General features: G+C 33.5%; 2 long non-coding RNA genes and 1 pseudogene across 3 annotated transcripts; 1 reads left to right on the top strand and 2 right to left on the bottom strand.

Moving 5' to 3' along the window:
* Positions 1 to 126: 126 nt before the first annotated feature.
* On the top strand, positions 127 to 22,427 carry LOC114255751 (flavonoid 3'-monooxygenase CYP75B137-like; annotated as a pseudogene). The gene is made up of 2 exons (XR_014344904.1): positions 127 to 1,105; positions 21,544 to 22,427. The product of XR_014344904.1 is annotated as a flavonoid 3'-monooxygenase CYP75B137-like (transcript).
* LOC145802984 (uncharacterized) lies at positions 6,420 to 8,576 on the bottom strand. Its single transcript, XR_014344906.1, has 3 exons — positions 8,028 to 8,576; positions 7,881 to 7,946; positions 6,420 to 7,789 (listed from the first exon to the last, which is right to left on the bottom strand). It is a non-coding gene; the product is annotated as an uncharacterized LOC145802984 (long non-coding RNA).
* Positions 16,116 to 17,266, bottom strand: LOC145802983 (uncharacterized). The gene is made up of 3 exons (XR_014344905.1): positions 16,778 to 17,266; positions 16,631 to 16,696; positions 16,116 to 16,539 (listed from the first exon to the last, which is right to left on the bottom strand). It is a non-coding gene; the product is annotated as an uncharacterized LOC145802983 (long non-coding RNA).
* Positions 22,428 to 23,154: the final 727 nt, after the last annotated feature.

Consider the following 23,154-nt stretch of genomic DNA (forward strand, 5'->3'; position numbering starts at 1 on the left):
TTTTTTTTTTTTTCAAATTACACGCCAAAACGACGTCGTTTTGGCGAGGAAGAATCTCAGCCCTTGGATTGTTCACTCTAGGAGATCACTCTAGAGAAGGCACTCTAGAGGATCCTCGCGCATTCCTATCATCCCACACCATCCTTCAAAAGCTAACCACCCTCTTCTCTGAAACCTATTCATGGTGGTTTCAAACCACCACCACCACCAACACCACCCTCCCCTTCCTCCTCCTCACCACCACCCTCCTCCTCCTCCTCTCCCTCTCCCGGTTCTTATACCTCAAACCCACAACCCCTGACCCCCCACTCCTACCAGGCCCTCTCGGCCTCCCAATCCTCGGCAGCCTCCTATTCCTCGACCCAAAACTCCACACCCACTTCTCCACGCTCTCTCAAACCCACGGCCCCATCCTCACTCTCCGCCTTGACACCAAAATCGGCATCGTAATCTCCTCCCCTTACATCTCCGGCCAAATCCTCAAAGACCATGACGTCACCTTCGCCAACCGTGACGTCCCCGTCACCGGCCGTGAGGCGGCGTACGGCGGCTCCGACATTGTCTGGACTCCGTACGGACCCGAGTGGCGGATGCTGAGAAAAGTCTGCGTCCGCGAAATGCTCAGCAACGCCACCTTAGACTCCGTCTACGGCCTGCGCCGCCGCGAGCTCCGGCGGACTATTCAGTACTTTTATAGTCGGGTCGGATCGCGTTTTGGGGAGCAGATGTTTTTGACGGTGATGAATGTGATAACGAATATGTTGTGGGGAGGGACGGTGAAGGGGGAGGAGAGGGGGAAGATGGGGCCGGAGTTCCAGCAGGTGGTGGCGGAGATGACGGAGCTGTTGGGGAAGCCCAATTTGTCAGACTTTTTTCCGGGTTTGGCCCGGTTTGATTTGCAGGGGGTACAGAAGCAGATGAAGGGGTTGGGAAGAGGTTTGATCGGATTTTCGAGAATATAATTGATCAAAGGCTGAAAATGGACGGTCATGGAAGTGGAACCGCCGAGGAGAGTGCCGATTTTTTGCAGTTTTTGTTGAAGCTGAAAGACGACGGAGACGCCAAAACGCCTCTCACCATCACCCACCTCAAAGCCTTGCTAATGGTATGTTAGTTTTCGGTTTCAATTAACTCAATTTTAATTATTAATTTTAAATTTTATGTTAGTTTGATTCATCTGATAATGTATTATTGTTTATTTTTATTTTTTTATAATTTTTTTTTGCTGAATTAGTTATGTTAAACTCACGGAATTGAATAAACTTATAATATTATTTCTAAAAATCATAATATATATAGGGTTGGTTTAGGATGTTAGTTGACTTTTTGATTTTTTAATTATTTTAATTTGAAGTTAAAAAGGATAAATTTTTTAGTTTTTTTTTTTAATTTTTGTGAGAAAAAAATAAAATGATTATAGATTGAATGTGACATTTTGTCATATTTGACTAAAATAACTTATTTTGTCTTATATGACTACTAGGGATAACCCGTGCCTAAAGGCACAGTCAATAATTTTTCCGGTACCACACGTGCTACGAAATTCAATTAATAAATCAATTTAAAATGATATATCACTCTAGTTTAATACTTCACAAATAAGAAGTTGAAATTGCTTCTACACAGTAAATTGGCAAAAACATTTAGCGCAATCATCCTATCTAACTAAAAAATAATAATTAATCATCCAGCGTTTCTAATACGGATCAGCGACCTGCAACAAAAGCACTCGCTTAAATTTGCTTTAAAAACCCAATAGCTATGAGGAATCTACAAAATGAGAAATCAACAAAATGATTCTTCAAAAGCAACTCTAATTTGACAACAAAATGAACTCAAATGATTTTTCAAAATAATAAAAATGATTAAGAACAATAAAAAAATGCATGAATAGCTTAATATAATATTATTGAATCAAATGATTTCATGGTTTCAATTTGAACAATACCTAAAAAATGCAGCAAAACCATGTTTAAGAGTGATAATTGCATGTTTCACAATTTTTTGCAATGGGACTAAAGGCTTGGTTTGATTTGGTTTGGCTTGGTTTGGACATTGTCATAGCAACAAATACTCTTCTTTCAATTTGTTTTGTAATTAATCCCCTTCTTTCAGCACAAAATTCATGTACTTCTCTAATAGCTCTGAATATACCAGTGATAAGCATAATTCTGACCCTATCATTGGCTGAAACACATATGAAGAATAGTATTGAGCAAACATTCTAAACATGAATGTAAGAGAGAAGTTTACATAGGTTTTACATAGTGAAACCTAACAATAAAATGATAACTCTTGTATAGAAGTCTTCCTAGTTTAACCAGGGAGCAAATTTCAATAGCAGCTAAATTATGAATTAGGCAAACCTCTCCAAACACTTTGATCTACATAATGAATTACTACAGTGAAGCAAACATAGAACACGCATTGATAAACTCGCCATTTTTCCAATTATCTAAACTCTGTAAATAGATCAAATAATAAAAAATAAATTAAAAAGCCCTAAAAAAACACAAACTATTCATTGCAAAATTCACGAAAAAATCAAAAATTTGTGTCATCACTACTACTATATAATTCCAAAACACAAAATCTTTAATCTTTGAAAGACATGATGAGGCCACAATTTTATATTCCCAACAATGCATGAAGCAACACATGACAAATAAATTGAGGAAAACAAAAAGAAAAAAAAAAAAAAAACAGAGATGATATGAGACACATAGCTTGTATTGGCCATAACAAACACTAAAACTAATTTGGGAGGAAAAAATGAATCTGAACAATAATCCCGCAAGCAAAAATCAGTTTTTTACTTTGATATAAAGGACCAATCATCACTTCACAAATAAAATCAAATGTTGCACATAGAAACAAAATGAAGATTCGATCTAAGTTTGAATGAGACATGAGAAATTGCATTTTTACTCATAAAGACTTGAAAACAATATTTAAGTGATAGCTATCATAAAAAAGAATCTCATGGATGACTAAATTAGTGCATCAAATCTTTAGTTATTGTATGGATATTACTCAGTACAACTGTATCAAATCATTCTCCCATTTTTTCAAATTTATTGTATTTTGTCTTCTACAAAACGAATTGCCTCCCTAAACATTAGAGTTTTCAAGTGCTTTATGTGGTTCAGGCCATCCCCAAACCCATCCAGAGAATAAAAAAATTACCAAGATAAAATGTGGGAAAGTGAACGACAACATAGCTAAAACCAGTTAATAAAGATATTCAATCTTCTGACTGTACACCTAAATTGAGACTTGAAGCAGCAAAGGAGCTATACATAACCATAAAGAAAAGGACAATTAAAATACAACTAAATTATGTACAAAGCACAATCCCAAAGACAGAAACCCTCAACGAAATTCACAAAAAATTTCCATTATCGTCACTTGCAAAGAGGTTGTGAGTGTGTGTGTGTGTGTGTGTGTATGTGTGTGTGTGAGAGAGAGAGAGATAGTAAACTAAGTAGAGCTCTTTCCGTTCTTCAAATTATGTTGTAAAGAAACTAACTTTTAAGGTAATCCCACTTATATCAAAACCAGTAGAGCTCTTCTTCTCGTTCAAGTCTAGGAATTCAAACTAACTTTTTAATAGGGAGAGAGATGTTTGTGATAGACAGAGGTACTGGTAGGCGAGAACCAGAGGTCTAGCATCAACACACATTTTGTTCAACTTATACTTTTAACTGTCAGATGTTGATTAGGATTGATCTCAACCATTAAAAACAACTGTAAGACATTTTCAAAAACCCTTGTGGTTTATTATATAAAGAAGTGGATTTTCATTTTTGTTTTGTGGCCTGTTGAAATATTTAATCCACTTTGAAATCAACCATCAAAAGTATTCCTATGCAACAACAACTTTATTGCATCAACAAAGAAGCCATCCTAAAGGGCTTTGGATCAAGAGCTGGCGGGGAGGGGAAGAGTATGCAAATGTGAGAGAGTGAAAGAGGTTTGTATATGTATGTATATACAACTATTTATAACAATTGCAAAAACTAAAGTCATCAAACACAAATAAAAAGTTCAATTTCAGGTTCTCATCACATTAAATCTTAACTCTTAAACATGATTTTAGAAGTTCAACCTTTAGCCTCTAAACACTTAATAGAGCATTTAGAAAAATTGATTCAACAAATATAATTAATTTCCAGCCAATACAAAAATTTATGAACATAAAATTTAGCATGTAACCTAAATATTAACAATCCAGTTCATACTGATATTTTTGCCAACGTACATTTGTAATCATTTTAACTTATATCTCATCTTTTAAACTAAATCAAATCCATTAATTCAATTGCAAACCATTTCCCGCTACGTATCCTCCATATCTTTCCCTCACTGTTCTAGTAACTTGTTTGCACTTTTTTTCTCCCTATACTTCCATTTCCCGTCATCCCACAACCTCATTGCGCAACCACACACCCTCTTTTCACTTTTTTCTTAAGTTCTCTCTCACCCATGACATACCAATGCCATGAAAATGCATTTTCAAAAGTAGACCAACTAATATACTTTAAACAAAAGTAGCTCTTTGAATTGACGCTTAAGGTGTTTAAATTTGGATTGAAGTTTTTTCATAGTCATGCTCAATCTGATTTTAAGATGTTTATATTATCCAAAATAACTTGCGCAAGATAAAAGCTCAATGTAGTTTCGTTATCATGAAAGAGCAAAATATGAACAATTTATCAAATAAAGTAGTACTCAAGATGTAAAAAATGTATTTATGTGATAAAACATAACAATTGCTCCAATTATAGACTGAGTATCAAACAGAGAAGCTGCATTTTGAAAGAAAAAAATAACATGAAGATGAGGTTTCTTCGTGCCTTATGCTAGTGACCATAGAAATTGAATGTCAACCGCAAACTAAATTGATCTAGACGTAAATCGTATTGCACAACCACCTCCCTCACTGTATTCCCCTCTGAGAATATCATTTTAAATTTAGATAGGAATTTAAAAAGGAAAAAGAAAAGATGAGGGAAATATAAAGTTATTATGATTGAAACACAACCTTACATACATAAGCAAAAATTATTTTTGTTGACGAAATGATACCAATACATGTTTTATAGAGGGGCCAATTTGAGAGAGAGAATAGACAAATGCATGCTCTTTACAACTATCGATTAGTAAGCAAATTGATACGTATACAGTTCCCCTAATAAACCAATTAATTGAGAGAGAGAATAGACAAATGCATGCTCTTTAATTATAATTCATAACTACACAACTGAGTGTGTAATAGGCCTGTGAAACTGGGCAAAACTTTGTCAAGCCAAAATATTATTTCTGCTACTATACCTATTGGCAATATAACCTTAGGCTTTTGCTTAATGTTACCCCCAAGCCAAAAATATTATTTCTGCCATTATTCCCATTGGCAATATAAACTTAGGTTTTTGCTTAATGTTGCCCCCAAGCCAAAATAATGGTTTTGCCACTAAACCCATTGGCAATCTAATTTAATTATGAGGCTAGGCTTAATTGTTCTAATGCTATGCCCTGAAACCATAATGTTGAAACAATAATAGAAATATAAAATTAAAAAATATTGTTCTAATGCTATGTCCTATGAAGACTAATATATTGAAAGCATAATAGAGATATAAAATTAGAATAAACAGCACCAAGAACAAAGAGACTATCATTATGTTTAGGGACCAAGTTTAAAACATTAACCAGCTTTTAGGAAGAGTTGTCTCAGTTTACGGGTGATGCTACATTCCCTTCCTAGCAAAGGAACAATAAGGAGGATGTGCTCCTAGTAGTGCTTGATCTACCCACTTGGCATCTATTAGGTTACTAAGTGGAGTAAATGATCCTTGACAAAATCATTGAATCCAAAAATCAACTCAATAGAAAGGATAACAAACTGAGTGAATATTAAATTAAACTGAGTGGATATTATATTGTGTTGTGTCCTATACATGGCATGTTATGTTGTATGGTAGGATAACAAACTGAGTGAATATTTATGTACAAATTAAACAACATAGAAATTAAAGCTCTATTTCTTTCTATAAAAAAAAAAAAGGTCTCGTCAAATGGTTCAAGTTCAACAATTTTCATCAATTTTCGCCAAATAGTTTAGCAATTAGAAACTAACCTCTCCGTATCTCATAATGGTTCATCAATTTTCATCTCTCTCTAATGTATATTTGTCAAATTGATTGTCTCTCACAATAAAATCTACAAATTTAGTAAATAATAGTTTGAATCTGAATACATAAAAATATCCAATTAAACTAATCAATTATCCAGTTAAACTAATTTGAATCTGAATAAATATACATAAAAACATCAAATTTATCAAATGCCCCATCAACACCCTTGTTTTGTTATATAGATTTATTGAATTAGCAAAGACTTCGATGGAGATCTAATCAATTAACTTGGGCAATAAACATAAAATTACTAAACCATGTGGACAAAGGAGAACTACTCATCTTAAATTGATAACAGATTGTGAAACTTTCACGCAAGCAATAACCAATGCATCTATCTTTCATTGAAGACTCGGAACACTTTTCCTTTTTGAATCAAACACAAAAGTATCTGAAAAATATAGAATAAAAAATCAATTTGAACCCTATGAAACCCAAGAAAATTGCCCCTTTTTTCAAAGAGTAGTGAAATTTATTTGGATTTATGCATGTAGCATTTGCCATAATCATTATTTTTTGCACTCATTACCTAATTATAAAGCACACAATAATTACACATCATCCAAAACCTAATAAAAAAAGAAAGGAACATTAATTTTTTACAAAAATTCAATAGTACTCATTTTGGAGGAAGAGAAGCATGACAATCAACACCCTTGATTTGTGCCCTGTTATGCAGAAGAAAAAATCAAATTTGCATGTGTTATGTTTCTGCCCTGTTATGCCATTTTGTGGCTTTTTTTCTTTTTAATGATTCTTGAGCATGTGTTTGACACCAAACGCCCCCAACACAGATTTATAATTAAAAATCATATTTAACACCATCAATAGATACAATAGCTCTGGAAAAAGAAAAAAAAAAAAAAAAAAAACTCAAATAGCATTAACAATATACTTCATAACAAAAAATTAAAATCCCTTCACTGAACAATAACCAAAAAACTCAAAATTAGTCATCAAAATAAAATAGAAAAAAATGAATTATACCAGCAACAATGAATCTATGACAGATTGAAAGAAACTGACCATATTTATAGTGATGCATCTAAAAGTAACAAATAATAGACACACAATACAACAAAAAATAAAAGCTAATCGAGAAAGTAGATATAGAGACATACCTTGACACATATAGCGGAGATATAAATGGAGAGAGAAGACAATTGAGATGGTTTCTTTCCTTACAATGGTTACCCTTTTTCTTAGGCAATAATTAAAATAAACACAACAGAAAACACAATAACCAAGCCAGTTATCAACAATACAAAAAATAATTATTATAAACTCAAGGACACATCAGCAGCTCTACAACAATCTCCAAAATCCCAAAGTTAGTTTCACAATAGATCTAAAACAATATATCTACACAATGCTGATAATAAATGTAAAAATAAATAAATTAGAAACGCACAGGGCAAACACATTATGTGGAACCACAACTCATAACCAAAACACAAAATTTCAATTAAATGGAACTCAATAAATTAGATCGTTACCTCTATAGCGCAGTGGGTTCTACAGTAGGTTGAGTCCAAAAGAGGAATAGTTGACCCTCATATCTAACTAAGGGGAGAAAGGGAGTGTTTTTCTGCCTGAAGATATGATCATACCCGTAAGGAGAGAACGCATATATATAAAAAAAGAGCAGGTAGTTGCTAGAAATAATTCCAAAGAACTATTTACCTGTTTCCCTGACCTCTGATATATATCTAAAGCCTTAAGAGCATCATGTCGTTGCATTTCAAAGAACTGTCACATTGCATGTTATCAAATATCCATGATTTGCTGAAAACAAAACTACTCATTCAAAAATCCAAAGCCACATTCTACCTTGTCGACCAAATTTACGACACCATCACTGATAGCATTGTAGATTTTAATGCTTTCAGAAGCAAGCTGTTGAAAAAAGTAAGGACAGTCAGGTCAAAAGAATTCTATTTGAAAAGTTACTTCAATAACACTCCGTTGGGATCGTGGGTGAGAAAGACAGGAAATGATTGTGTTTTCTTACTATCATACTCAGATGGGTATGAAGGCAATGCATGTGAGATGGATATGAAAGACTTATTTTTCTTCCTTGGAATTTTAATGGGCAATCTCACTATTATAAATTTTTTATAACTAATCAGCTTGTTTCTCACCAATCTCACTCACCACTTTTGATGAGAAATGAAATAGGCAAAATAAGAGAGTTCTCACTCTCATCATTTCTTATCATTTCTCACCAAATCACCCCATCCAAACAGAGTGCAAATCCATGGACAAAGCAGGGGGAAAATTTATAAACTCCACTCACCATAGAGAGTGCTAATTGAATCACAAAATTATGAACCGTTGCTCCTGTGGCTGCCCAAAAGTTTCATTAAGAGGCCATATTTGAAAGCTAGACAGCATTATGTTTGATTCAGTTGAGTGAAGCAAAAAAAAGTTACCTGGCAACCAAGAACAGGAAATAGAAGCTGCTGTAATGCTGGCAACTGCTCAAGCAATTCCGAAGTGTCCAAACCTTTAGTTCTCTGCACCACAATTTACATAATAATATTCTAAGTGACCAAATCTTTATTTCAGTTAGATCAAAAAAATATTTGAAAAATAAAATCAATCAAAATTTGAGTGTTCACATAACACTTTTCTGGCTGCAACAGAAACAGAACCCCTCAAAAAAGATTGAAGTTCCAAATGCAATTTCAAAGGTGCCATATTTAAATGAAATTATAAAACCAAATTTATGTTGTCAAAGCAAAATTTTGAAAAATTGAAATGGCAAAAGGATGGCCAGCAAAAAGTACAATTTCTTACAGGGCGCTCACTCTCAACATCATATTTCAATACACTGAAGGAAGAAAATCTGACCTGTTGAAACCTGAAATTTAAGAAAATCTGAAATTGACTGTTGTAATAGGTTGAAATCTGAAAATGAAGAAAATCTGAAAATCTGAAATTGAAGAAAATCTGAAAATCCTCTGCACTGCTCCTCACACAATCCCCGCTCAACACCTTCGCCGGAGGCCCAAAAAACACCATTGTCGCAGCATTAAAAAGGCTGAAAAAAGCACACGAAACACCCATCTCCGCCGCAAGTCCCGACAGCCAGTGAGAGGCGTAATCAGAGAAAATCCGAGAGTGGTTGTTTAAGAAAATCGAAGGCGATTTTGAGGAGCTGAGCTTGGTGGTGTGGTGCGTCCATGGAGGATTCGGCGTTGGGTGGTAAGTTGAGGATGGCGGGGAAGGGGAGGGGGATGAAGGTGATGAGAGGGGAGAGGCGGAGAGGGATTTGGGGGAGGCGGCGGAGGTTTCCGTCAGTGGAGATGAAGGAGATGCGGTGGCCCTTGGTGGCTAAGGTGGTGGAGAGGTGGAGGAATGGGATGAGGTGACCCATGGCTAACCACGGGAACATGACTATGTGAAGAACTTCTTCTTCATCATTAATATCAACTCTGTTTTCCATTTGAGGATAGGGAAAATGGAGGACTTAAGAAGATGTTGGGTTTTCCCTTATGAGATTTTGATGAGAAGTGAAAACCCAATAAGTATATTAAGCATTAGAGAGAGAAATGGACCTGATTCGAGGAGATCTTCAGTGTAATCGTTGCCCCAATTCGTTCGATCGATGCTTTGTCTGTGGCTTTCCACTGTAGAGAGAGAGAGAAACAGTGAAATGGGTTTGAAGAGAGAGATGGTGAAATGGCTGAAATGTTTTTGAAATGGGTTTCAAAATTGAAGGGTATATCCAACGGTGAAGAGAAACACTGAAATGGGTTTGAAGAGAGAGACGACGAAAAGGCTGAAATGTGTTTGAAATGGGTTTCAAAGTTGAAGTATATATCCAACGGTAAAGGTAAAAGGATACAACCTTTAACTTAATCTCAGCCTTTCAATCTCATTTCCACCTAATATAGATGTCCCATCTGGTTTGAAAAACAGAGCTTTCTCAACCATTGATATATATTTGAGATTGATCTTAGCCATTGGATTAAAATGTATCTCACATACATTTTGATATATTTTTCAAAAAGCTTTGTGCCTTATTATATAGACTAGGGATAACCCGTGCCTAAAGGCACAGTCAATAATTTTTCCGGTACCACACGTGCTACGAAATTCAATTAATAAATCAATTTAAAATGATATATCACTCTAGTTTAATACTTCACAAATAAGAAGTTGAAATTGCTTCTACACAGTAAATTGGCAAAAACATTTAGCGCAATCATCCTATCTAACTAAAAAATAATAATTAATCATCCAGCGTTTCTAATACGGATCAGCGACCTGCAACAAAAGCACTCGCTTAAATTTGCTTTAAAAACCCAATAGCTATGAGGAATCTACAAAATGAGAAATCAACAAAATGATTCTTCAAAAGCAACTCTAATTTGACAACAAAATGAACTCAAATGATTTTTCAAAATAATAAAAATGATTAAGAACAATAAAAAAATGCATGAATAGCTTAATATAATATTATTGAATCAAATGATTTCATGGTTTCAATTTGAACAATACCTAAAAAATGCAGCAAAACCATGTTTAAGAGTGATAATTGCATGTTTCACAATTTTTTGCAATGGGACTAAAGGCTTGGTTTGATTTGGTTTGGCTTGGTTTGGACATTGTCATAGCAACAAATACTCTTCTTTCAATTTGTTTTGTAATTAATCCCCTTCTTTCAGCACAAAATTCATGTACTTCTCTAATAGCTCTGAATATACCAGTGATAAGCATAATTCTGACCCTATCATTGGCTGAAACACATATGAAGAATAGTATTGAGCAAAGATTCTAAACATGAATGTAAGAGAGAAGTTTACATAGGTTTTACATAGTGAAACCTAACAATAAAATGATAACTCTTGTATAGAAGTCTTCCTAGTTTAACCAGGGAGCAAATTTCAATAGCAGCTAAATTATGAATTAGGCAAACCTCTGCAAACACTTTGATCTACATAATGAATTACTACAGTGAAGCAAACATAGAACACGCATTGATAAACTCGCCATTTTTCCAATTATCTAAACTCTGTAAATAGATCAAATAATAAAAAATAAATTAAAAAGCCCTAAAAAAACACAAACTATTCATTGCAAAATTCACGAAAAAATCAAAAATTTGTGTCATCACTACTACTATATAATTCCAAAACACAAAATCTTTAATCTTTGAAAGACATGATGAGGCCACAATTTTATATTCCCAACAATGCATGAAGCAACACATGACAAATAAATTGAGGAAAACAAAAAGAAAAAAAAAAAAAAACAGAGATGATATGAGACACATAGCTTGTATTGGCCATAACAAACACTAAAACTAATTTGGGAGGAAAAAATGAATCTGAACAATAATCCCGCAAGCAAAAATCAGTTTTTTACTTTGATATAAAGGACCAATCATCACTTCACAAATAAAATCAAATGTTGCACATAGAAACAAAATGAAGATTCGATCTAAGTTTGAATGAGACATGAGAAATTGCATTTTTACTCATAAAGACTTGAAAACAATATTTAAGTGATAGCTATCATAAAAAAGAATCTCATGGATGACTAAATTAGTGCATCAAATCTTTAGTTATTGTATGGATATTACTCAGTACAACTGTATCAAATCATTCTCCCATTTTTTCAAATTTATTGTATTTTGTCTTCTACAAAACGAATTGCCTCCCTAAACATTAGAGTTTTCAAGTGCTTTATGTGGTTCAGGCCATCCCCAAACCCATCCAGAGAATAAAAAAATTACCAAGATAAAATGTGGGAAAGTGAACGACAACATAGCTAAAACCAGTTAATAAAGATATTCAATCTTCTGACTGTACACCTAAATTGAGACTTGAAGCAGCAAAGGAGCTATACATAACCATAAAGAAAAGGACAATTAAAATACAACTAAATTATGTACAAAGCACAATCCCAAAGACAGAAACCCTCAACGAAATTCACAAAAAATTTCCATTATCGTCACTTGCAAAGAGGTTGTGAGTGTGTGTGTGTGTGTGTGTATGTGTGTGTGTGAGAGAGAGAGAGATAGTAAACTAAGTAGAGCTCTTTCCGTTCTTCAAATTATGTTGTAAAGAAACTAACTTTTAAGGTAATCCCACTTATATCAAAACCAATAGAGCTCTTCTTCTCGTTCAAGTCTAGGAATTCAAACTAACTTTTTAATAGGGAGAGAGATGTTTGTGATAGACAGAGGTACTGGTAGGCGAGAACCAGAGGTCTAGCATCAACACACATTTTGTTCAACTTATACTTTTAACTGTCAGATGTTGATTAGGATTGATCTCAACCATTAAAAACAACTGTAAGACATTTTCAAAAACCCTTGTGGTTTATTATATAAAGAAGTGGATTTTCATTTTTGTTTTGTGGCCTGTTGAAATATTTAATCCACTTTGAAATCAACCATCAAAAGTATTCCTATGCAATAACAACTTTATTGCATCAACAAAGAAGCCATCCTAAAGGGCTTTGGATCAAGAGCTGGCGGGGAGGGGAAGAGTATGCAAATGTGAGAGAGTGAAAGAGGTTTGTATATGTATGTACATACAACTATTTATAACAATTGCAAAAACTAAAGTCATCAAACACAAATAAAAAGTTCAATTTCAGGTTCTCATCACATTAAATCTTAACTCTTAAACATGATTTTAGAAGTTCAACCTTTAGCCTCTAAACACTTAATAGAGCATTTAGAAAAATTGATTCAACAAATATAATTAATTTCCAGCCAATACAAAAATTTATGAACATAAAATTTAGCATGTAACCTAAATATTAACAATCCAGTTCATACTGATATTTTTGCCAACGTACATTTGTAATCATTTTAACTTATATCTCATCTTTTAAACTAAATCAAATCCATTAATTCAATTGCAAACCATTTCCCGCTACGTATCCTCCATATCTTTCCCTCACTGTTCTAGTAACTTGTTTGCACTTTTTTTCTCCCTATACTTCCATTTCCCGTCATCCCACAACCTCATTGCGCAACCACACACCCTCTTTTCACTTTTTTCTTAAGTTCTCTCTCACCCATGACATACCAATGCCATGAAAATGCATTTTCAAAAGTAGACCAACTAATATACTTTAAACAAAAGTAGCTCTTTGAATTGACGCTTAAGGTGTTTAAATTTGGATTGAAGTTTTTTCATAGTCATGCTCAATCTGATTTTAAGATGTTTATATTATCCAAAATAACTTGCGCAAGATAAAAGCTCAATGTAGTTTCGTTATCATGAAAGAGCAAAATATGAACAATTTATCAAATAAAGTAGTACTCAAGATGTAAAAAATGTATTTATGTGATAAAACATAACAATTGCTCCAATTATAGACTGAGTATCAAACAGAGAAGCTGCATTTTGAAAGAAAAAAATAACATGAAGATGAGGTTTCTTCGTGCCTTATGCTAGTGACCATAGAAATTGAATGTCAACCGCAAACTAAATTGATCTAGACGTAAATCGTATTGCACAACCACCTCCCTCACTGTATTCCCCTCTGAGAATATCATTTTAAATTTAGATAGGAATTTAAAAAGGAAAAAGAAAAGATGAGGGAAATATAAAGTTATTATGATTGAAACACAACCTTACATACATAAGCAAAAATTATTTTTGTTGACGAAATGATACCAATACATGTTTTATAGAGGGGCCAATTTGAGAGAGAGAATAGACAAATGCATGCTCTTTACAACTATCGATTAGTAAGCAAATTGATACGTATACAGTTCCCCTAATAAACCAATTAATTGAGAGAGAGAATAGACAAATGCATGCTCTTTAATTATAATTCATAACTACACAATTGAGTGTGTAATAGGCCTGTGAAACTGGGCAAAACTTTGTCAAGCCAAAATATTATTTCTGCTACTATACCTATTGGCAATATAAACTTAGGCTTTTGCTTAATGTTACCCCCAAGCCAAAAATATTATTTCTGCCATTATTCCCATTGGCAATATAAACTTAGGTTTTTGCTTAATGTTGCCCCCAAGCCAAAATATTGGTTTTGCCACTAAACCCATTGGCAATCTAATTTAATTATGAGGCTAGGCTTAATTGTTCTAATGCTATGCCCTGAAACCATAATGTTGAAACAATAATAGAAATATAAAATTAAAAAATATTGTTCTAATGCTATGTCCTATGAAGACTAATATATTGAAAGCATAATAGAGATATAAAATTAGAATAAACAGCACCAAGAACAAAGAGACTATCATTATGTTTAGGGACCAAGTTTAAAACATTAACCAGCTTTTAGGAAGAGTTGTCTCAGTTTACGGGTGATGCTACATTCCCTTCCTAGCAAAGGAACAATAAGGAGGATGTGCTCCTAGTAGTGCTTGATCTACCCACTTGGCATCTATTAGGTTACTAAGTGGAGTAAATGATCCTTGACAAAATCATTGAATCCAAAAATCAACTCAATAGAAAGGATAACAAACTGAGTGAATATTAAATTAAACTGAGTGGATATTATATTGTGTTGTGTCCTATACATGGCATGTTATGTTGTATGGTAGGATAACAAACTGAGTGAATATTTATGTACAAATTAAACAACATAGAAATTAAAGCTCTATTTCTTTCTATAAAAAAAAAAAGGTCTCGTCAAATGGTTCAAGTTCAACAATTTTCATCAATTTTCGCCAAATAGTTTAGCAATTAGAAACTAACCTCTCCGTATCTCATAATGGTTCATCAATTTTCATCTCTCTCTAATGTATATTTGTCAAATTGATTGTCTCTCACAATAAAATCTACAAATTTAGTAAATAATAGTTTGAATCTGAATACATAAAAATATCCAATTAAACTAATCAATTATCCAGTTAAACTAATTTGAATCTGAATAAATATACATAAAAACATCAAATTTATCAAATGCCCCATCAACACCCTTGTTTTGTTATATAGATTTATTGAATTAGCAAAGACTTCGATGGAGATCTAATCAATTAACTTGGGCAATAAACATAAAATTACTAAACCATGTGGACAAAGGAGAACTACTCATCTTAAATTGATAACAAATTGTGAAACTTTCACGCAAGCAATAACCAATGCATCTATCTTTCATTGAAGACTCGGAACACTTTTCCTTTTTGAATCAAACACAAAAGTATCTGAAAAATATAGAATAAAAAATCAATTTGAACCCTATGAAACCCAAGAAAATTGCCCCTTTTTTCAAAGAGTAGTGAAATTTATTTGGATTTATGCATGTAGCATTTGCCATAATCATTATTTTTTGCACTCATTACCTAATTATAAAGCACACAATAATTACACATCATCCAAAACCTAATAAAAAAAGAAAGGAACATTAATTTTTTACAAAAATTCAATAGTACTCATTTTGGAGGAAGAGAAGCATGACAATCAACACCCTTGATTTGTGCCCTGTTATGCAGAAGAAAAAATCAAATTTGCATGTGTTATGTTTCTGCCCTGTTATGCCATTTTGTGGCTTTTTTTCTTTTTAATGATTCTTGAGCATGTGTTTGACACCAAACGCCCCCAACACAGATTTATAATTAAAAATCATATTTAACACCATCAATAGATACAATAGCTCTGGAAAAAAAAAAAAAAAAAAAAAAACTCAAATAGCATTAACAATATACTTCATAACAAAAAATTAAAATCCCTTCACTGAACAATAACCAAAAAACTCAAAATTAGTCATCAAAATAAAATAGAAAAAAATGAATTATACCAGCAACAATGAATCTATGACAGATTGAAAGAAACTGACCATATTTATAGTGATGCATCTAAAAGTAACAAATAATAGACACACAATACAACAAAAAATAAAAGCTAATCGAGAAAGTAGATATAGAGACATACCTTGACACATATAGCGGAGATATAAATGGAGAGAGAGAAGACAATTGAGATGGTTTCTTTCCTTACAATGGTTACCCTTTTTCTTAGGCAATAATTAAAATAAACACAACAGAAAACACAATAACCAAGCCAGTTATCAACAATACAAAAAATAATTATTATAAACTCAAGGACACATCAGCAGCTCTACAACAATCTCCAAAATCCCAAAGTTAGTTTCACAATAGATCTAAAACAATATATCTACACAATGCTGATAATAAATGTAAAAATAAATAAATTAGAAACGCACAGGGCAAACACATTATGTGGAACCACAACTCATAACCAAAACACAAAATTTCAATTAAATGGAACTCAATAAATTAGATCGTTACCTCTATAGCGCAGTGGGTTCTACAGTAGGTTGAGTCCAAAAGAGGAATAGTTGACCCTCATATCTAACTAAGGGGAGAAAGGGAGTGTTTTTCTGCCTGAAGATATGATCATACCCGTAAGGAGAGAACGCATATATATAAAAAAAGAGCAGGTAGTTGCTAGAAATAATTCCAAAGAACTATTTACCTGTTTCCCTGACCTCTGATATATATCTAAAGCCTTAAGAGCATCATGTCGTTGCATTTCAAAGAACTGTCACATTGCATGTTATCAAATATCCATGATTTGCTGAAAACAAAACTACTCATTCAAAAATCCAAAGCCACATTCTACCTTGTCGACCAAATTTACGACACCATCACTGATAGCATTGTAGATTTTAATGCTTTCAGAAGCAAGCTGTTGAAAAAAGTAAGGACAGTCAGGTCAAAAGAATTCTATTTGAAAAGTTACTTCAATAACACTCCGTTGGGATCGTGGGTGAGAAAGACAGGAAATGATTGTGTTTTCTTACTATCATACTCAGATGGGTATGAAGGCAATGCATGTGAGATGGATATGAAAGACTTATTTTTCTTCCTTGGAATTTTAATGGGCAATCTCACTATTATAAATTTTTTATAACTAATCAGCTTGTTTCTCACCAATCTCACTCACCACTTTTGATGAGAAATGAAATAGGCAAAATAAGAGAGTTCTCACTCTCATCATTTCTTATCATTTCTCACCAAATCACCCCATCCAAACAGAGTGCAAATCCATGGACAAAGCAGGGGGAAAATTTATAAACTCCACTCACCATAGAGAGTGCTAATTGAATCACAAAATTATGAACCGTTTCTCCTGTGGCTGCCCAAAAGTTTCATTAAGAGGCCATATTTGAAAGCTAGACAGCATTATGTTTGATTCAGTTGAGTGAAGCAAAAAAAAGTTACCTGGCAACCAAGAACACGAAATAGAAGCTGCTGTAATGCTGGCAACTGCTCAAGCAATTCCGAAGTGTCCAAACCTTTAGTTCTCTGCACCACAATTTACATAATAATATTCTAAGTGACCAAATCTTTATTTCAGTTAGATCAAAAAAATATTTGAAAAATAAAATCAATCAAAATTTGAGTGTTCACATAACACTTTTCTGGCAGTAACAGAAACAGAACCCCTCAAAAAAGATTGAAGTTCCAAATGCAATTTCAAAGGTGCCATATTTAAATGAAATTATAAAACCAAATTTATGTTGTCAAAGCAAAATTTTGAAAAATTGAAATGGCAAAAGGATGGCCAGCAAAAAGTACAATTTCTTACAGGGCGCTCACTCTCAACATCATATTTCAATACACTGAAGGAAGAAAATCTGACCTGTTGAAACCTGAAATTTAAGAAAATCTGAAATTGACTGTTGTAATAGGTTGAAATCTGAAAATGAAGAAAATCTGAAAATCTGAAATTGAAGAAAATCTGAAAATCCTCTGCACTGCTCCTCACACAATCCCCGCTCAACACCTTCGCCGGAGGCCCAAAAAACACCATTGTCGCAGCATTAAAAAGGCTGAAAAAAGCACACGAAACACCCATCTCCGCCGCAAGTCCCGACAGCCAGTGAGAGGCGTAATCAGAGAAAATCCGAGAGTGGTTGTTTAAGAAAATCGAAGGCGATTTTGAGGAGCTGAGCTTGGTGGTGTGGTGCGTCCATGGAGGATTCGGCGTTGGGTGGTAAGTTGAGGATGGCGGGGAAGGGGAGGGGGATGAAGGTGATGAGAGGGGAGAGGCGGAGAGGGATTTGGGGGAGGCGGCGGAGGTTTCCGTCGGTGGAGATGAAGGAGATGCGGTGGCCCTTGGTGGCTAAGGTAGTGGAGAGGTGGAGGAATGGGATGAGGTGACCCATGGCTAACCACGGGAACATGACTATGTGAAGAACTTCTTCTTCATCATTAATATCAACTCTGTTTTCCATTTGAGGATAGGGAAAATGGAGGACTTAAGAAGATGTTGGGTTTCCCTTATGAGATTTTGATGAGAAGTGAAAACCCAATAAGTATATTGAGCATTAGAGAGAGAAATGGACCTGATTCGAGGAGATCTTCAGTGTAATCGTTGCCCCAATTCGTTCGATCGATGCTTTGTCTGTGGCTTTCCACTGTAGAGAGAGAGAGAAACAGTGAAATGGGTTTGAAGAGAGAGATGGTGAAATGGCTGAAATGTGTTTGAAATGGGTTTCAAAATTGAAGGGTATATCCAACGGTGAAGAGAAACACTGAAATGGGTTTGAAGAGAGAGACGACGAAAAGGCTGAAATGTGTTTGAAATGGGTTTCAAAGTTGAAGTATATATCCAACGATAAAGGTAAAAGGATACAACCTTTAACTTAATCTCAGCCTTTCAATCTCATTTCCACCTAATATAGATGTCCCATCTGGTTTGAAAAACAGAGCTTTCTCAACCATTGATATATATTTGAGATTGATCTTAGCCATTGGATTAAAATGTATCTCACATACATTTTGATATATTTTTCAAAAAGCTTTGTGCCTTATTATATAGATGTTGAAGATTCGTATGAGATCTAAATTTACGAAGTATATCATGTATTCAGTATATTTAAAATTAATAATTAATTGTTCAAATTCATTTAATTTGTGCACTAAAAAATTAATTAATATAATCTCCACTACACAGTAAAATCTGGCTCCTAATTCTGAGATCGTAAACTTTTTTATATAATATAAATAAAAATAAGTGATCAAAAAGGAGAAAATAAAAAAAAAAACAAATAGAGAGAAAAATAAAAATGATAGAAAATAAAAAAAAAAGAAAAAAGAAAAGAGAGAGGAAGGTTGGATCATGGGATCATATAAGGATTGGTGAGAAAAGGAAAAAGTAAGAGAGAGAAGCGGGAAAATAAAAAACGTACATATAGGATATTTTTTGAAAAATATATCTCAGCCATTGTTTTATAATTTGAATAGATCTAAACCGTCCAATATTCTAGTAGGACAAATGTGTTTAGGACAAATTTAAAAACCATCATGTTTTATTATATAGATGTTGAAGATTCATATAAGATCTAAATTTATGAAATCTATCATGTATTCAATATATTTAAAAATAATAATTAATTGTTCAAATTCATTAAATTTGTGAACTATAAAATTTATTAATTTAATCTCCACTGCATACAGTAAAATCTGGCTCCTAATTCAGGGATCGTAAACTTTTCCATATAATACGAATAAAAATAAGTAAACAAAAAAAGAGAGAAAAAAATAAAAATAAATAAACGAATAGAGAGAAAAATAAAAATGGGATAAAATAAAAAAAAATAAAAAGAAAAGAAAGGAATGTGAGATCATGGAAGGATGGGTGAGAAAAGGAAAAAGTAAGAGAGAGAAGCGAGAAAATAGAAAAATGTACATGTAGGATTTTTTTGAAAAATATATCTCAGTCATTGTTTTATAATTTGAATAGATCTAAGCCGTCCAAATGTCCTAGTAGGACAAATGTGTGTAGGACAAATTCAAAAACATCTTATTTTATTATATATATATATAAATTTGTGTGTGTATATATAATTTTTTTTCCTTCCGGTAAACCTATCGATGCTATTAATTTTGTCAAATTATTTTGCTATTTGCATTATGAAGCCTTGACTAAAATACTGTTAGGCATATATGATGATACGGAGGTATTCTGTTTGGTCTGAAAAATATTGAATGATTCAAAAATAATTTAACAAATTATAATTTGTACACAACAAAAATTAAGAACTTACAGACAATATACGCAATACTAAAAACAATGAGGAAGTAGGAACCTGGAAACAGAGCAAAATTCCGAAGAATTTGACTCTAAATCGACTCTAATTTCAAAATTAGTTGTTTTTGTAATTCAAATTCAATTCAACTCCCGGATGAGTGAGGTATTTATAGGCTTCAAGATGGCAGTTCGAACAGACACAAACTTGTTCGAATTTCGGCGATTCAACTTCGAGAATCTGCCTGAAATACATTAAACTCATTGTTCTAATTTCGGCAGTTGTAGTGACCTTTACCAAATCAAAAGGAAATCACGAGGAGTGATGACGGTAGTGCTTGGATGAGAGGGGATGTGGCCACCGGTTGTGTGGTGGTGGTGTTAAGAGCAATGGTGGTTCTGGGTTGGGTTTTTCATGATGATGGGTAATACATAATAAGTTGTTGGTGAGGAAACAAGGAGATGAGGGCATTACAATAATGTTGATTTCAAATTATATCCTAAACATTGTTACCACGCATCTTAATCAATGTTGAGTTAAACACATTGTTATTTGTAACAATTTATGTTAGTTTTACATTTTACTCCAAATCATGAGGAGTTTATGTGTATATTTTTAAACTTGAAGGGGGTAATGTGCTTTTGAGTTAAATCACAAGGGATAAAATGTAATTAACCCATATATATAGTGAATGATTATGTGCAATTCAGTTTAATTTCATTTATTTAACTACAATGACGTGTCATTATTCTATTATTGTCAAAAGAAATATAGAGAATAAAATTTAGACCCTTTATTTTTTATGATTTTTTTTTTACTATCTACTCAGAATTATGATGTAAGTCTCGATGTCATTGTGGGTAGCCGATAGAAAATGAATAGAAAATAGTGTAGGCATAGAAAAATTCAAACATAAGTTTTAAGCAAAGATAAGTTTAGATACACCAATCCCATAACATGTGATGATGGAATGGAGTCCATCATCAGTGTGAGAAACTATAGTTTATTGGTATGTTGTTGAAATTTTAAATTAATTGTGAGCAGAAAAGTAGTTGTAACTGCTTCTGCCTAAGTTCACATGTTTATCATTGAAACACAAACGCAAAATCTTTTAAAACAATATAATAAAGTGTTGTTAGCATTGTATTCATCTTGGCAGACTATGAACCCCATCCAAAATGAATGCACATTATGTGCGTTTTTTTTTCTTTTTCATTTTTAAAAAAAAAATAAATTGTACTGTTATTATATCGAAAGTAATCATCAATTCAGCTCAGACAGGAACGACATGATCGTCACAATTGTTCTAAATTTAGTATATTTTTGAAATGTGGTATGTTTTTTTGGACAGGACATGGTTGTCGGAGGAACAGACACAACCTCAAACACAGTTGAGTTTGCCTTGGCCGAGATGATGAACAAGTCACAAGTTCTGAGAAAAGCCCAACAAGAAGTCGAGACAGTAGGTGGCAAAGACAACATAGTGGAAGAGCCGCACATTCATAAATTACCCTACTTATACGCAGTGATGAAAGAGACTCTGCGCCTCCACCCCGCCCTGCCGCTCTTGGTGCCTCACTGCCCCACTGAGTCCTGCATTGTCGGAAGCTACACTATTCCCAAAGGTGCTCGTGTTTTTGTTAATGTGTGGGCTGTGCATAGAGACCCTTCAATTTGGACAAACCCATTGGAGTTTGATCCAGAGCGGTTTTTGGGGGATTCTAAGTGGGATTATAGTGGGAATGACTTCAATTATTTCCCATTTGGGTCCGGGAGAAGAATTTGTGCAGGGACTGCAATGGCGGAGAGGATGATCATGTTTTCGCTTGCTTCGCTTGTGCACTCTTTTGATTGGAAATTGCCTGAAGGAGAGAAATTGGATTTGGTAGAGAAGTTTGGTATTGTGTTGAAGAAGAAGGTACCTCTTGTTGTAATCCCAACGCCAAGGTTATCTGACCCAGCGCTATATGAGTAAAATCCAGAGAAGATTGTTACTAAAAATAAGAAAACTGAAAGAAAATAAGAGAAAAAGGTTCTGGTGCTTGATGCAGGTTCCATGTTTGGAATGAAGGTCCCAGGACGATGCAATTGCATGTTGTATTAATTACCCAAAAGTTGAGAACTTCATGTTCATTTTTACACTTGAATTTTCATTTTTCTAAATGAATTGCTGATTGTCCAATGCCTATGTAAACAGACTTTTCTTTGAAATTAATGTGCATTTCAAATACTAAAGTGTTGTTATTTTGTTAGACAGAATAACTCTCAATCTAAGTCTATTTTTCTCATCTCATATAATATATTTTTTAGACAGAATATGTATTCAAACTTGTCTTGACTTGGGAAGTTTTAAATATTAAAAAGGAAAAAATGAGAAGCAATTGATTCATTATAAAGATTCCATCTAGAAAATTATTACGTAATGCCATTGCAATTTATGATGATTTTGATCTTGACAAATAAATTACTAGCTCAAATGCAAACTATGCTAGTAGATGATCGCAATCAACGCAGTATTTTATTTTTTATTTTTTTGTGTCATATGTGCTTGGCATATATATCATGTGTTATTATCTTTTTGGACACATTAATGTTCTTAATCAACATGGCCTGTTATTGTCCATTTTAAAACGTGGAACCAATTATGGAGCCAAGATGTAATGTTAGTGAGTATTATCATATGTTGAACAATTTGGAACTGCTAAGCCAAGGAGGGAAATAAATCATACCTGAACATACCTTTCGCAAAGTCTGTTCCATTTATTTTGTTCACTCATTATCATTTGGTTTTGAATTTTATGTTTTTAAAAAAATTTACAGGATATCAGAATTCATTCTTTGGTGATTTAAATTTAATCGGCCACAACACCTACACCTTAATAATAAGATGAAAATTGTTAGGGATCTCAAAAAATTTATTACTATCATTTCCTTGTCTTATAATGGTGTAGGACCCACACCT

The sequence above is a fragment of the Camellia sinensis genome, chromosome 11 (assembly GCF_055761805.1).
Source record: "Camellia sinensis isolate YWXY chromosome 11, ASM5576180v1, whole genome shotgun sequence".
Lineage (NCBI taxonomy): Eukaryota > Viridiplantae > Streptophyta > Magnoliopsida > Ericales > Theaceae > Camellia > Camellia sinensis.